The sequence below is a fragment of the Lissotriton vulgaris genome, chromosome 7 (assembly GCF_964263255.1).
Source record: "Lissotriton vulgaris chromosome 7, aLisVul1.2, whole genome shotgun sequence".
NCBI lineage: Eukaryota > Metazoa > Chordata > Amphibia > Caudata > Salamandridae > Lissotriton > Lissotriton vulgaris.
In genome coordinates, this window is record NC_141695.1 from 588,037,381 (window position 1) to 588,053,354 (window position 15,974).

General features: G+C 47.0%; 1 protein-coding gene across 2 annotated transcripts in view; it reads right to left on the reverse strand.

Moving 5' to 3' along the window:
* METTL23 (methyltransferase 23, arginine) overlaps nt 1-15,974 on the reverse strand; it is a 141,100-nt gene that overhangs the window by 32,905 nt on the left and 92,221 nt on the right. The window contains exon 4 of one of the 2 annotated variants that reach the window (XR_015297496.1): nt 2,262-2,377. The exons of the other annotated variant lie outside the window; for it this stretch is intronic. The gene's annotated coding sequence lies outside the window, so the exon portion shown is untranslated. The remainder of the gene's footprint in view (nt 1-2,261; nt 2,378-15,974) is intronic. 2 annotated transcript variants of the gene reach the window in all.

The window sequence follows — 15,974 nt, forward strand, 5'->3', positions numbered from 1 at the left end:
TTCCTCCGATACCCCTACTTCCGAGGGTGATACGGAAACTCAAGGCAGAACCTTGCAGGATGATTTTGATTGCTCCAGCGTGGCCCCGACAATTCTGGTCCACTGAACTTCTCCTACTCTCTCAAGATCAGCCAATTTACCTACGGCCCATTCCGTCTCTATTGACAATGTCTCAGGGTCAAGTGCTGCATCCAAATCCAAGCTCACTCCAATTGACAGCGTGGCTCCTGAGCACAGAGAATTCCAGAATTTGAACCTCACTAGGGAGTGTAAAGAAATACTTTCTCAAGCCCATGCACCAAGTACAAATAAGACTTACCATGCACAATGGAAGCGTTTCTGCTTATGGTGTCAACGCCAGAATCTCCACCCGTACACTTCAGCTCCTCACCAGATTTTGCCTTACATTCTTTCTCTGGCTAAGTCAGGTCTGGCGCATTCCTCCAAAGTACACCTGGCTGCTATCTCTAGATTCAGGCGGACATCCTCAGGTCCTTCTCTTTGGTCTGCAAGAATTATCAAACAATTCCTGAAGGGCCTCTTTAGGGGTTTTCCTCCAGTTCGGCCTCCGCCTCCAGTCTGGCAGCTTAATTTAGTTCTGGCTCATCTCATGAGAGCCCCATTTGAGCCAATTCACAGAGCGGATCTTAAATTTCTTTCATGGAAGCTGGCTCTTCTTTTAGCCTTAACATCGGCTAGGAGGATAGGTGAGCTCCAGGCACTCACTATTGTGGAACCTTTTCTGCAGTTCAAGAAGGACATTCTAATCCTTAGAACAAATCCAAAATTCATTCCAAAGGTCCCATCCGATTTCCATTTGAATGAGCCGGTGGTTCTAAAATCTTTTTTCCCTCGACCAACTTCTCCAGCAGAAAGGTTGCTGCATTCCTTGGATGTACAAAGATGTTTGAAATTCTATCTGGAACGGATAAAGAGTTTCAGGAAATCTTCTCAGCTCTTTGTTTCTTATAGTGCTCCGCGGAAGGGATTTCCTCTTTCAAAACAAAGCATTTCTCGCTGGATCTCTAATGCAATTCACTTTTGTCACCAAGAAGCGGGTAAGCCGCTGGAATGGGGTGTTCGGGCTCATTCGACGAGATCAGTCTCATCATCTGTGGCTCTATTTGCTGGAGCCCCTATCAAAGATGGTAACATGTTACGTTTTGTTTCCTATGAGAATAAGTAGAACAAAATGTGCTTTTATGGCTTACTGCTAGCTACTCTGATACAAAGCATGGGAATCTATGAAAGTTCCAATACTGGGGCAAGAAAATAAGTTACTTACCTGTAACTTTGGTTCCCCAGTATTGGTAACTTTCATAGATTCCCATGCGCCCACCCTCCTCCCCTGGGAAAGCTCAGCCTTTTACAGATGTAGTTACTATTGCACAACGGCTACGAAAATCAGAGGCTCTCTCAGAAGGGTTCTATGGGGTGAGGCTCTTCTGATTGGTTGTTGCAACTTTTTTGGTCTCTTTTACAAAAAGAGGTGGATATGCTACAAAATGAGATGAGGCCTAGTTTTCTCTTTTGTACCTACTAGTATGGTATTTTCTATTTACTGAGGCTCCCATTCCGACGACGGGGGAATGATACAAAGCATGGGAATCTATGAAAGTTACCAATACTGGTGAACCAAAGTTACAGGTAAGTAACTTGTAAATTAAGATGGCCTGGAAGAAAACAAGTATTTATAAAGGCATTTGACTTAGGCATGTTTGGTCCCCTGCTTATGACCTCCCATACCAGGTACATCCTCTCTTGCAGACTTCTCACAGACTTGGGCTATGTGATGGAAGACCCTTCCATCCCACTGTGAGTGGCTACTCCTTTTCTAGTGCACAGAAGTCCTTCTCCTATCTAGAATAGTTGTGTCCCAACATCAGAAATGGCCCAAGGCCCGTCAAAGCATGCCCCCAAGAACACAGGTTCAAGGAGTGTCCTCAAAGAGATATCTGTTGTGATGGCTTACAATCTAGTGGCGCAAAAGTTTGGAATTGGTAGCTAAACTACAGGAAGGAACCTGTTGGTACTTTCAAACTAATACAGAGAGTGTAAACGCTATATAGATCATTAAACTCATACATCCAACCAGCCATACACAATCATTCAAAGAAAAAATCATCGAATCCACACGTTAAAAGCATTGTTCAGTATATAAAATGGCATTATTGTATTAATCTATACATTCGTTAAAATATCTGACTTACATTTGTAACGCTTTTTCTAGTGGATACTGCATCTACCTGCTGATTCCTCACCTCTTTAATATACCAGGTGCCAGTCTCGATCTGGAACCTTTTAAACAGCTCACCCACGCTGGTAACAGGTGGCAGCTCTACATGCTGACATCCCTTCCATCCGTTGTTTAGTACACCTTCGAGGCGAAAGGATGAAACCAGTATCTTAATCAGATAGGTGGAGTTTTCAGTAATGTTAAGAGTACATAACAAAAGGATTATTGTTATATACAGCCACACAAAGTGGGTTGATGAGGAATCTGAAGGTAGATAGAGAATCCATCAGAAAAATCACTGCCAGAGGTAAGTAACTTATTGATCGGATGGATACTTCTACCTGCAGATTGCTCACCTTTTGAACAGTGTAGTGATTTCAAATAAAATTGTAGATAGATCAAGTTTAAGGAAGAATGTATTCATGAACAAGCACAGTACTTCACAGCTGCAGGTCTTCAAGCAGAATCCAGAATTCTCTAGAGACAGTTCACAACATAATTCTCAACTGAGCAGCATGTGCCATATCAAAAGTATACGGATTCTTTGAAGGGAAATGTACAAAGGGGATAAGGAAAGACTTAAAGAGGAAATGGCAATAATAAAGAAAGAAGTATGACAATGTAACACATAGATTTCCAAAGCAGTCATACTCTGAGGTGGGCTATTGCTGGCCATACCAAAAAATCCTATAGAACTTAGCAAGCGAAGTGACCATCCCTCCTCACCTCAGAATCTACATAATAGTATTTCGCAAGTGTGATGGGACAACAAGGTTGCCACTTTGCAGATAACCACCAGAGACACTCTTCTCTTCAGTGTGCACATAGAAGAGTTGACTCGGATAGTATGAGCTCTAATACCTTCTGGAGGAACTTTGTGTGCTACGGTGTAGCATATTTTGATGCACAGGATTATCTATTTGACAGGGTTCATTTGTGAACTGCATAGCCTTTCTTTTTTCCAAAATATCCCACAGAGTTGATAATCCAGTCTGAACTTGTGTGTGCTATCCAGGTAAAAGCTGACCACTCTGTTGGGAGGAAAGACCATGGAGTCTTTCCTCCCGTTTAGTTGGATGCAGTGAAGGACTGAAGGTAGGAAATGTAATGGATTGCCCTTGTAGAAAGGAGTAACCTCTTTAGGCAGGAAGGTCAGCCCTGGCCCTCAACACCAGCTTGTCAGGGAAGGAGGAGGAGGGTGTGAAAGGTTTTATCATCAAGGCCTGTAATTCACTTACTTGTCTTGCTGAAGTGACAGCAATTGAGAAAACAGTCTTAAATGTCAGTAAACATAAGTGACAACTGTGTAAAGGTTCAAAGGGGAGCACATTAGGTAAGTAAGAACCAAATTGAGGTTCCATTGTGGCATAGTAAAGGGAGAAGAGGGTTACTTGTTTATGAAACCTTTGCAGAATCATTAAAAAACTGGAGATTTAACAACACATGGTTGATCTGGAAGGCATAAGAAAGCCGATAAGGCTAACAAATAATGTTTAGCAGTAGCAACTGTGCAGCCCTGCTAGACTTGCAAAATGGCAGAACAGAGAAAATATCACACAGATGGGCCGAACATGAATTTATGGATTAGTCTGTACACCATTTAAAAAAGGTGGCAATGAGTGTCTGTGCTGAGTCAAGAAGGGCATTTAGATATGAGCTTAACAGGTAAGTGGCATTTAATGATTAAAGTACCATGCTCCTGCTGAGAATATCTTCTTGGTGAATTGCTCCACTTTATTTGACTCCCTTTCAGATGGTGTTCATGAGAAAAATTCTAGAGTCATCATAGATGAAAAAAAAAACCTGCATGACTACACACTCTGCAGATGGATGAGCCGAGAGGACGTCCGGATCGCTGGTGCAGTCTTATATCTTCAGGCAATCAATATTGAAACCTTGTTGAAGTGTTGGTTTCTGCCATATGGCCAAAATAGGTTTTGTGAGGGCTTCATTGGAAGGAAGGAGGGATTTGGCATGAAAGACCTCTGTGAGGAAATTAGGTTTGACCTCAGTGGATAGAAGCTACAGATCTAGCATGTCTACTGCCTGTCTTCCCACATTGTTATACGAGGTCACTTCTGTTTGAGAGAGAACTGTTAGTGAGTGGAGCTCAAAATCTGAGTTCAACACAGGTTTGCCATCTCCATCATTTGGATCTTATTAATAGTCATTCCCAAAGAAGTATCTGCCCTCTTCTATTAGTCGTTGAGCTTCTCGTCTTGAGCTTTTGGCAGATTCGGACGGAGGAAGTTGTGGAGTTGTGGAAAAGTGTTACAATATAGGAGATGTGAGAGGAGGCATCAGTGGACTTGTCTGTGGCACAACTGGTGTTGTCTATGGTACAAATGACATTGTTTGTGATGTCAAGGTAGTCCATAATGGGCCCGGAGAAAAAACACTAAAAAAGTTTGAAGCTAAGGCTCCTCCGACAGAATGGGTACCAAACATGGAAGTGTCAATGCCCGCTTCAAACAAGATCCATTTGATCGAATGAGCAAGGGCTAGACAAGAAACGGGACCATATGGGTTCACCTAAGACATTAATAGATGTCCTGAAGGGAAGAAGTGACTTTCATAGTGTCTAAGACTATGTACAACACATAGCTTCTGATCTTCTAGGAAGGCTGGAAAGAAGGCATGTCTGGAAGTCGATTTTGTTCTTTTGAAGATTATGAATGAAACTCCTTCTGGAGGAAAATAGCTACCTTCCAAGTCCAGTGCTAAAAAATCAAACACTCGTTTACAGGAGTCTAAGCAGAGTAGTAATGCCAGATTGGTATAAAGTAGTTTTTTAGACATAAAAGAGTTACCAAGTTACGGGTGAAGGTATTTCAATCCCACTGAGACATTCCAAAGGTTATAATAATCTGAAAGAAACAGGTTAGTATTAGATTCCTTACCTTAGAATATCCCCAGGTGTCAGACTGGATCCGGAAACTTTTGCGTAGCAGTACCCTTGCGCGTCGGTAGGCATCGTCTGCGGCTCTGCATCCGTCGTTGGCGCCGGGATGACGTCGCCGGAGTACTTAGACGCCGCCCTCGCGCGCTGACGTCAGTTCTTTTTTCCACACCAGCAAGCGCCGATCCGGAAAAAGTTGTACCCTTAGTCAATTTTTTCGATCCTTTTTGATCATCTTTCGAAGTCTCTCGACTCTGACAGTGCTGGTAGGGATGCCCGAGTTCAAGCCCTGCATCGCATTGCAGCCGATCGATGTCGGTTACCAACCCCCATTGCCGGTGCCTTCACTGTCTGGGTCCCGACCACGACGACAAGTCCTGCACCGACTGCCGGGCCCTGACGTCTAAAACTAGAAGGGAGCGGTCCCGCAAGCAACTCGAGCTCCGGCAGTCAGCCCCGCGCCCCTCGAGGTCCCGGTCCGGAAAGGAGGTCGAGGGACCGGTCGCAGGGCTGGAGTCACCACAGTTCCGGAAGTCGTCACCAGTCTTCGGGCTCGAAGTCCTCAGGTAAGAGGCACAAGAAGTCGAAGAGGCGACACCGCTCTTCTGACTCCCCCCGATGCTCGCGTGATGCGGCCGGGGGTTCGGGCGACACCGGCTCCGCCGGAGCCGCAGGCGTCGCGGCCTGCTCCATACCCGCCGGTCCCTGGGCAGAACGCGACGCCGGAGGAGATCGAGGCCTTCCTCATGGCCATGAGGTCGCTCACTCCTCAGTCAGTTTCTGCGGCGCCTTCGGGCCAAGCAGCCCCGACTGGGTCCCCAAGCGAGCCGGGTGCTTCGGCCCCGATGCCGTCGGTTGCTTTGGCCCCGGTGCCGTCGGCGACTTCGGTCCCAACGCCGCAGGGCCCTGCCAGATCCGGATCCGGGTCGTCGCCGGTCGACCTGACGACCTCGCCGCCCCCGGCCCCCAGGGTGTCACCCCCGGCGCCGTCCCAGGACGACGCCGTCCCCGGTCCAACCCTCGATTCGGGTCCGGCGTCGGAGCGGCCGTATTTGACGCCGCTAGGAGATTTCTACTTCTACGGCCCGGCCCCATCCTTTGAACCCGAGTATCAGGAGATGGGTGGCAAGGAGGATTGGGAGGGGCCCGAGGACCCTCTGGCTTGTGAGTGCCAGTCTTCTCAGGAGTGGGAAGGTGAGCTAGGGGAGGCCAGGACACTTTGCCCGACACTGGTTTTGTCTCCCCTCCTACCGTGGCTACGGAGGAGGGGGCTGCCTATAGTGTGGTGCTGACGCGGGCTGCCAAGGCCTTGGGCCTTGAGCTCCCCATCGCGCCCGTGAGGACTAACCTCTTCACTGAGGTCCTTAAACCGCAGGCAAGCTCGGCTGAGCCTCTGCTGCCGTTTAATGAGGCCTTGTCAGACGTTCTTCTGGGCACTTGGTCCAAGTGCGCTACAGGTCCGCCTGTAGATAGGAACGTGGCCAGGCGCCACCGCCCGGCTCCGGGCAACCCTTGCTTCCTGTCCACCCGCCCCACCACCGAGAGCCTGGTCATCCAGGCCTCTAACTCCCAGACCGCATTCCCGGCGGCTCCCCCCGTACGAACAGTATGCTAAAAAGATGTTCTCCTCACTTAGTTTGGGGTTGCGGTCAGTCAACACCGCGTGCCTCTTGGGCCGTTACACCCACTCTCTGTGGGACACGGTCGCGGACGTGCTGCCACAATGTCCGGAGGGGGTCCGGACTAAACTCACCCAAGCCCGTGTGGAGGGTCGAGATGCGGCACGGTATTCCATCCGGTGTGGGCTGGATACCACGGACTCGCTGGGCAGGGCGATGGCAACAACGGTGGCGATTTGTCGCCACGCCTGGCTGAGGTCCGCCAACTTTTCGCTGATGTCCAAAACACCCTTATGGACATGCCGTTTGATGGCCGTCGCCTCTTAGGCGACAAGGCAGACAGTGCGCTTGAGCGCTTTAAGGACTCCAGGGCTACGGCCAAGTCCTTGGGCCTCTCGGCGCCGCACCAGCAAACTGCTGCCTTTCGCTCCTTTCGTGGCGAAGGAAGGGGCGCCCCCACACGTCCTGCCAGCCACGGCCAGCAGACTAACATCCAGCGCGGTGGCGGATGTGGAAACCGCCGTAGCGGCGGTCGGGGACAACGGGGAGGTCAGTCCACACCTACCCCTGCGGCATCTGCCTCGAAACCCTGCTAGTCCGAGCTTTCAGGCCCATGTGACGCCAGTGGGTGGCGGGGTTCACCATCACCTCCTCCACTGGCGCACCGTCACATCGGACAGGTGGGTGCTACAAATCGTCCAAAGGGGCTACTCCCTCCCCTTCGTGGCGACCCCTCCAGCCATGCCACCGCAGTACCACCGCGTGTCGGGGGATCACTTGAGTCTTCTGCGAGAGGAAGTTACGGCCCTCTTGGCCAAGGGGGCCATCGAGCGCGTTCCTGGGCCAGAAGTAGGGTGTGGTTGTTACTCCCACTACTTTCTGGTTCCCAAGAAGGGCAAAGGGGGCCTATGCCCGATCTTGGACCTGCGGAAAGTCAACGGCTTCCTCTGGAAGGAGAAGTTCAAGATGCTGACTTTGGCTCACTTCTTAGCTGCCTTGGACCCGGGAGACTGGATGGTAGCGTTGGACTTCCAGGACGCTTATTTTCACATCCCAGTCCTGCCGGCCCACCGACGTTACCTGCGGTTCACGGTAGGCCACGAGCACTTTCAGTTTACCGTGCTCCCCTTCGGCCTTACCAGTGCCCCACGGGTGTTCACGAAAGTGATGGCGGTGGTGGCAGCTCATCTGCGCAGGTTAGGGGTTTCAGTCTTCCCCTACCTCGATGACTGGCTGTTGAAGGCGGGCTCGCCCCAGACAGTCGTCAGATACCTCCAGACTATGGCCGAACTCCTGCACCAGCTGAGGTTCTCCATCAATGTGCCGAAGTCACACCTGTGTCCCTCTCAGAAGCTCCTCTTCATCGTAGCGGTTCTAGACTCTGCGCAGTTTCGAGTTTATCCTCCTGAACAGCGGGTTCGGGATATTCAGGCTCTGATTCCGATCTTTAAGTCGTTATCCCTAGTCTCAGTCAGGTTGACGCTGCGGCTTCTGGGGCTGATGCCCAGTGGCGGCTGCGGGCTCTGCAGTGGGACCTGAAGTTTCAGTGGGCCCAGCATCAGGGCAACTTGTTCGACCATGTCTTGATCTAGGAGGGCACTGCAAGACAGTTACAGAGGTGGCTCACGGACCGCGATTGGGTCAGCAGCAGATCCCTCTCCCTACCCCAACCAAAACACGTAGTTGTGATGGACGCGTCCCTCCAGGGCTGGGGGGGCCACATTGGAGAGGCGGAGATCATAGGCCTCTGGTCTCCGGCGGAGTCCCGGCTCCACATCAACCTTCTGGAGCTGCGGGTGATCCGGCTTGCACTAAAGGCATTCCTCCCCTCTGTCCGGGGGAGTGTAGTGCAGGTGTTCATGGACAACACCACTGCCATGAGGTACTCCAACAAACAGGGCGGGGTGGGGTCGTGGACCCTATGCCAGGAGACTCTGCGCCTCTGGCAGTGGCTGGAACATCAGGGCGTGACCAGGGTGGTTCAACACCTGGCAGGTTCCCTGAATGCCAGGTGTTGAACCACCAAGCCGGTGCATGATGGATCACGAATGGCGTCTGAACTCGGACGTGGCACAAGGCCTCTTTCAGCAGTGGGGAGAGCCTTGGTTAGATCTATTTGCCACAGAAGAGAACGCGCAATGTCATTGGTTCTGCACGTTGGAATTTCCAAGGCGGCACTCGCTCGGAGACGCTTTTCGTCGCAAGTGGAGCTGCGGTCTGCGCCTTTCCGCCTATACCACTTCTGCCCAGAGTGCTGAAGAAGATCAGACGCGACCGGGCCCAAGTTATCCTTGTAGCTCCGGACTGGGCACGAAGATACTGGTATCTCAAGGTACTCAGCATGTCTGTCGATCCCCTGATTCGTCTGCCTCTTCAGGAGGACCTTCTGTCGCAGCAGCACGGGACGGTCCTCCACCCGAACCTGTCCAGTCTCCACTTACATGCGTGGAGATTGAGCGGCGGCAGTTGAGGCCATTTGACTTGCCTCATGAAGGTTGTAATGTGATTCTGGCAGCCAGGCGTCCCTCCACAAAATCGGTATACGCCTGCAGGTGGAACAAATTTGTGGCATGGTGCACAGCAAAGGCTGTGGATCCCCTTTCTGCCCCTCTTTCAGAGGTTCTCCTCTTTCTTCTCTCTCTTGCCCTGCAGGGCTCTGCTCTGGGTGGTAAACGTTGTTTACAACGCAGTGTTTACACCGCACGACCTTTACCACGCTGCCATTACAACACAAGTCGTTACTACGACTTGCGCTGGATAGCGCTGTTGGTTAAGGAATATTGTAATTTTATATTCCAACACCTTCCCTACTGTTACATGACAAGGGTCCCATTTCTCCATTACCTTGGAGAATAAAAGGGAGTTCAACTCCCATTCGTTGAAATCCCTGAGGAAGCAAGAGCTCCAATTTGCTACAGAATTTTGTTTGCTTGTGAGATGCATGACCAGTACTGTGAACTTATGGACCATTCCTCCAAAGCGGTTGATATATTGGACCAGATGAGATAACAGCTGGTCCACTGAGGGGAGTATAAGCAGATTGCGAAAGAGCCTGCTAAAAGTTTGAGGCAGCTGATGTGAAGGAATAATTTGTCTTTGGACCATCTGCCCCCAATAGATAGGTTTCGGCATCTTGCAGCCGAGCTGAGGTGGTTCGCATACGACTATCATTAGGTTTGTGCCAAGACTGAAAATGGCCCTCCCGTTCCAAGTGATTGAGCCACCACTATAGTTCATGTCTTACCTCTGTGATTAATTTGCTTGGTCTGAGTAAGAAATACCCCTCTGTAAATGGCATTTCTTGAGCCTCTGCAGGGTCCAATAATACAATGGGCCTGAGAAGATTGACTGTATAGACGACATCAGGAGACCTACCAGTCTGACAAGAAGCCAGGTAAGAGCGAGAGAGACCCTGGCTCTAAAAAACACTGTTACTGCAGGAGCTAAAGTGCCAGAAATGTATATGTAGTTTCTCGCCACTGATACTGGAGAAACCAGTGATGAGAATGTGAAATAGGTACCACCAAGTAAGCATCTTGCAGGTCTAACCCGGCCATGATGTTGCATTCTCTTAGGAGGTCTCTCAACAAATGCATTACCTTCATTTTGAAGTGCCTGTAAAGGATGCAGGCATTAAACTCCTTCATGCAGATAACCAGACGAAAGTCCCTTCTTTTTTGATAACACGAAAAAGAAATTGCTCAGGAAACCCTGAGGATGAGGATAGGGAAATATGGCGTGGTTTTGGAGTAGAAATGAGATCTCTGGATTTATGAGTTGTTTCCCCAGCACCAGTGCTCTTTCCCCAAACTGTACGATTGTTCCACAACTGACACCCCTTTAAGATAACTTGTAAGACCCTAGTAAGTGGTACTCCTCTGTGGATTCAATATCAGGAGAAGGACTGGCATAGTGACACATTGAAAGTGAGGCTCAACAGAAGTTACTGCCCAATTTTGAGATCTACATCATATCTAGAGTTTGACTGGAGACGGGTGTGGGATACAATGTGTTCAAATCATTAATAACTTTGATTATCAAATATTGCAGTGCCAATTTTTGTTTGTTTTCATGTACTGCTCTTATCAATTATACCCCAGGTACCAAGGGCATTGGACCTAAATAGGGTCCCTAAGGGCTGCAGCACGAATTGTGCCACCCTAAGATACCCCTCACCAAGCTCATGCAAACTGCCAATGTAGACTGTGTGTCATGGTACAGAGAAAACCGAAGAGTCGACATGGCACACAACCCTGTGTGCCATGCCGGCCAGCACTACATGTGGTATAGGTAAGTCACTCCTACGGCAGGCCTTACAGTCCTAAGGCCGGGTGCACTATACCCATGTGAGGGCCTATCTGCGAGAGTGGATATGTCCCAGTGATATCTCAGTTATGCTTTAGATATTACCAGTGCACAGGGAAGCCATACGGACACTCGCCATTAAGAGTTCCCCAGCTACGTGGTGGCTTCACTGTACCCAAAGATGTCCGATACCAAACACCATATCTTAATAAACCCACACCGATGCCAGTGCTGAATTTATTAATAAATAAGTCAATCAATCAGGGGTTTGTATAGCACCTCTACTCACCCATGAGGGTCTCAAGTTGCTTTAAATGCACACAGAAGGCACCTTAGAGGTACCCCCTGAATACCTACTGACTACTACTGTGTTGACTGACTAGTCTCGACCTGTCAACCACCATAGACAGATTTCTGACTTCCTGAGGTGAGAGCCTTCACTCTCGGCGGACAGGAACAAAGCTTGCTTAGGGCGGAGTTGTTCACACCTCATCCAAGCAGGTGGGCATTCCAGGGCGGGAAGCTTCAAGGCCTGCCGCCTTTGTTATGCAACCCCGGGCCACTCCAGATGGTGGAACTGCCACACCCTGACCTCATTTTTTGGCTGCAAGACAGGCGGGAAAAATTGTTAGATTAGGAGGTGTGCTCACATTCAGACAGCACCACCCCAAGGGCGGGCCAGTTGATGTGGACCCCCCTTTTCAGATTCCTCCATGTTGTTATGAACGGAATTAGAATTCTAGGGTCAGGGTGATGCCTACTTCCCACAGGAAGTGGTCATATAGAGGGTATACACATTCTAAAGGTAGGTAGTCTATTGGCTGCTATCTGTAACTCCCTATAACGCCCTAAATGGAGAATTTAGGTGGCACCCTTTTTTTAAATGGAGTTTTTATATAGAGCGAACTTGTTTTTAGATACTCAAGGGGGCGCACCAAAATGAGAGTCCAAATAGAATAAGTAGAGAAATGTTCTTTATTTATCTTTGTTCAGCAAGAAAGGGCACATCAATAAAATATATAGTGAGATCAGCCAACGCGTTTCACTCCCTACCAAGGAGTTTCTTCAGGGCTGAAAGAACAAATAAAAGACAAAATATTCCCATCAATTTCCTGCATAGCCAAGCGTGTACATATAATCCCATTTGACATTACCTCAAAGGGCATTCCTTCTAGGATACGTGTTTCCCTGGGGACCAGGGAAAACAGAGAAAAGACACAGTAGCCTATTGCAAAGGAAAGACTGATCAGCGAATATTTGTTAACTTTAAAAAATTTTTTTAAAAAGCATCCTTTTCTCAAACAGTTACCACCACGGAAGGGGGGAGGTTTACGTGGAAGAACAGCAAGCAAGGTTCAAAGCATCCTAAATACAATGTATGTCTCTCAGTTGAGATTCTACTCTAATGTTGAGCATCCCCTACATAGAGAGATGAGTATATCGCTATTAGTAAAAGAAAGCATATATCTCGCTTTATCTTAACACATTTACATCTATCATCACTATTTCACAGTCATGAATAGGTAACACGTACATAATTTTGTCATAGGTTGGAGAGATCACACCAAAAATACACCAATACAGTCTGCAAGTTTTAGTCTTGTTGTATCATGTGCTATATTGACTTAGTAGTATGCATATGTATGCATGGTATATATCAACATCCTGTTCACTCTCTTTCCAATATTTACATCACAAAAAAAGCCTACCCATATTCAACATAGACCGTCCTCCTTTCCATCTATTAGGTTATATTTCATTATCAAATTGGGTTATGTTTCATTATCAGAGGGGCAAGGAGAGGAGAAGGTAGTAATAGTATTGGACACAAATTATTTAGCAGTGAAGAGTGTGCTAACAGGGCTATTGTTCTTACCGCTGCGAGTATTTTCGGTAAGTTGTCTTATGTAAGATCCCTCTGTGATCGCACTGGTATTTTTCGGTCGTTTCTTTTTTCAGCCTATTTCTAATCAAAAAAAGACATTGTTTTACATCAAATCTATATTATTATGTTACGCCTGCGGTGTCTTATATGTCTTCCTATTATGCATACCTTTAAAAATCTTTGGAGTATCTCTTCCCTTATCTTTTCTTTATATCGTGGACTTTGTTGGTCTTGTCCGAAAAAGTAGTTCTGATATTTCCAAGAGTTACCCGTCCCTGGTTGTATTTGTTCTAGGTGGGTACAGTGCTAGACGGGAGGAGAAAAAGTAAATCTGTTCAGAGTTCGGCACCCAATCCCTCATGTATTCCTACATCTACAGACTGCTGTATGTTTACATTTTTGTTGTTGGGTCTCCCCGACCCAAAAATCCAGAGTCTAAATAGTACAACTTCCCAAAAGGAGAAACTGTTATTGCAGTAAAATCAGGAGAGGGTGTATCTACATGCCTCTCAAGCCCCTAGTACTGTATCCTATTCTCATTGCAGACTATTGATCCGACCTGATCTCACATATGGTCATTGCCAAGGGACATATTGCCCAGTAACAGAATATCCCAGAACGGTAATACCTTTCAACCCATGCTCCTAAACAGGATCCCTGCTGTATAGGCTGAAAGAGCCGTTACTATTCTAAACAGCATAACAAATTTCTCCATGGGTTAGGAGAAATAGCCTTCTATTTGGACAGTTAGAATAGTTATACACTCTGAAATAGCCTTCTGTGTGGGCAGTTAAGATAGTTAGATACTCTCAAATTAAAGAGAGGAAACCATAAGGTTTGCACAAGAAGTAGCAGAAAGTTACTTAATAGTGTAACAAAAATATATTAGTGCTACCATTTCTCTCATATCCCTGGGATATTTACTCCTAAACAACCCCAGTACATGTATTTGCTAAGCTCCTAGCCCTGTCTCTCACCTGTGATGACCGTCGTCAGTTTCGGCGTCTCGGCATGGCTGGTTCCAGGCTGAATTCGCCATGTATTGGAACCGCCTTATATACAGATAGGAGTTAGCCCATTGGCCGATTTGTTTTTGGCTCCAGTGGTTGGTTGCAAAGAATACGTAAAGAATACGTATATGGATCTGAAGTTCTATATTAAGAACAACAAAATCCAAAGTACCCTTTTCCGTAAGGACACTGCCTGCAATGCGGTTTTGCATGCAAGTAGTGCTCATGCCAGTTCCACAATTAAGAATATACCATTTGGAGAAATGGTACGCCTTAAGCGGAATTGCACCGAAACAGAATCTTTTGACACCAATCTTCAAGCACTCAAGAGTCGTTTTGAAGCTAGGGGATACAGTAAAGAGGTCATCCATAGAGCAGAGAACAGGACACGTAAGATCCCTAGGGACGAAACTCTTAGAATTAAATCACGTAAGAAATTCAAAACAAGCACAGATGTCAGATTCATAACAAAATATACCAGGCATAACAACAGCATATTCAAAATCCTAAAAAATAACTGGCATCTTTTAAAAGAGGTCCCAGGACTACAACTACATGTGAGAAACAATCCTTCAGTGACATATCGCAGAGGTAGAACACTACGCAACCAACTATGCCCTAGCTATCTCAAATCGAACAAAGATACCAATACCAACTGGCTGCCACAGAAACCGAAAGGCTTCTTTACATGCAGGGATTGTAATATCTGTGAATATGGCAGAGATAAAACCAAACAGTTTACATTCAATGGCTCACCAAATTTTGAAATTCCATCCTTTATAAACTGTGCGACTACTTTTGTAGTATATGTTTTGGGCTGCAATTGCGGATTAATATACGTGGGCAGCTCGAAACGCAACCTCAGGATAAGAATCCAAGAACACAGGAGAGCAATTTTGAACAAAGATGCTAGATACGTCCACACAAAACACTTTTGGGAAAAACATAGTGGGAAACCGGATTTTTGGTTCCACGGTTTGGAACATGTACAACTGCCCCTAAGAGGAGGTAATCGGGAGGTACTTCTCAGACAGCGGGAGGCAAGATGGATATGTAAACTACAAAGCATAAAATACGGTATGAACTTGGATAATGAAATGTACCACTTCTTATGAAGATATGATAAGTTGTATTGCTTAGAATCAATACTTTGCCAAAACTGTGTGAAGAACTGTGTAAAGCTCTGAGTCAATACTGTATCAAAACTGTACAATCCAATTATCCTTGAAAAACTAGTCTTGTCTGACAGGAATACCAACAATACAATAAGAATGTGTCAACGATGTGATCAGATATGAATTCAATATAGACACATCCTCCTCCCCTTCTTTACACTCTCCCACATATAACAGTACTAAGTTCTGCTAACAAAATATTCTGCTCCCCTAATGCCATCTTCCCATTTACCTTTAAAATCTGGACAATACAAAAATGTGAATGTAAAAACAAATATTGCGAAGCTCAATACTCAGTTTGCCTAAACTTAGAGTGTAACCCCTATGTTTTCGGTGACAGCCCCAGGCACAATGACCCACCCGTCCAACATGCCTAAAACCGAACTAAGGGCGTAGACTGGCGAAAGTTCCAGACAGAGAACCAACACAATCATTATGGATTGAAATAACTTCGAGACTATACAACCCAAACCCGATAAAAGGGCTTACTATAGGGCAGCTATCCGTTCCAAGATGGCGCCCGCGAAATACGCGAGTTGCAACTAAATAAAAAGGCAATCGATATACGAGTATACAAAAGAAAGGTTTTGCCATCCAGGACTATGACACCACTTAGGACCCCTTTTTTGGATACAGCTCGACAAATAATTGTGATTACAAGGCCAAACTAATTAGGAAGACAGCATGATCGACAACATTAATGTTTTTTCCATAAATAGCGATAAAATACACAGAAAGGAGTGTATATTTCTCATATTAACAGGATTGCACGTAGGGCCCGCCGAATTGTACTTCTGACGCGCTATACTACTAACGTCATGCAACATTGACTAGTCCAAGATGGC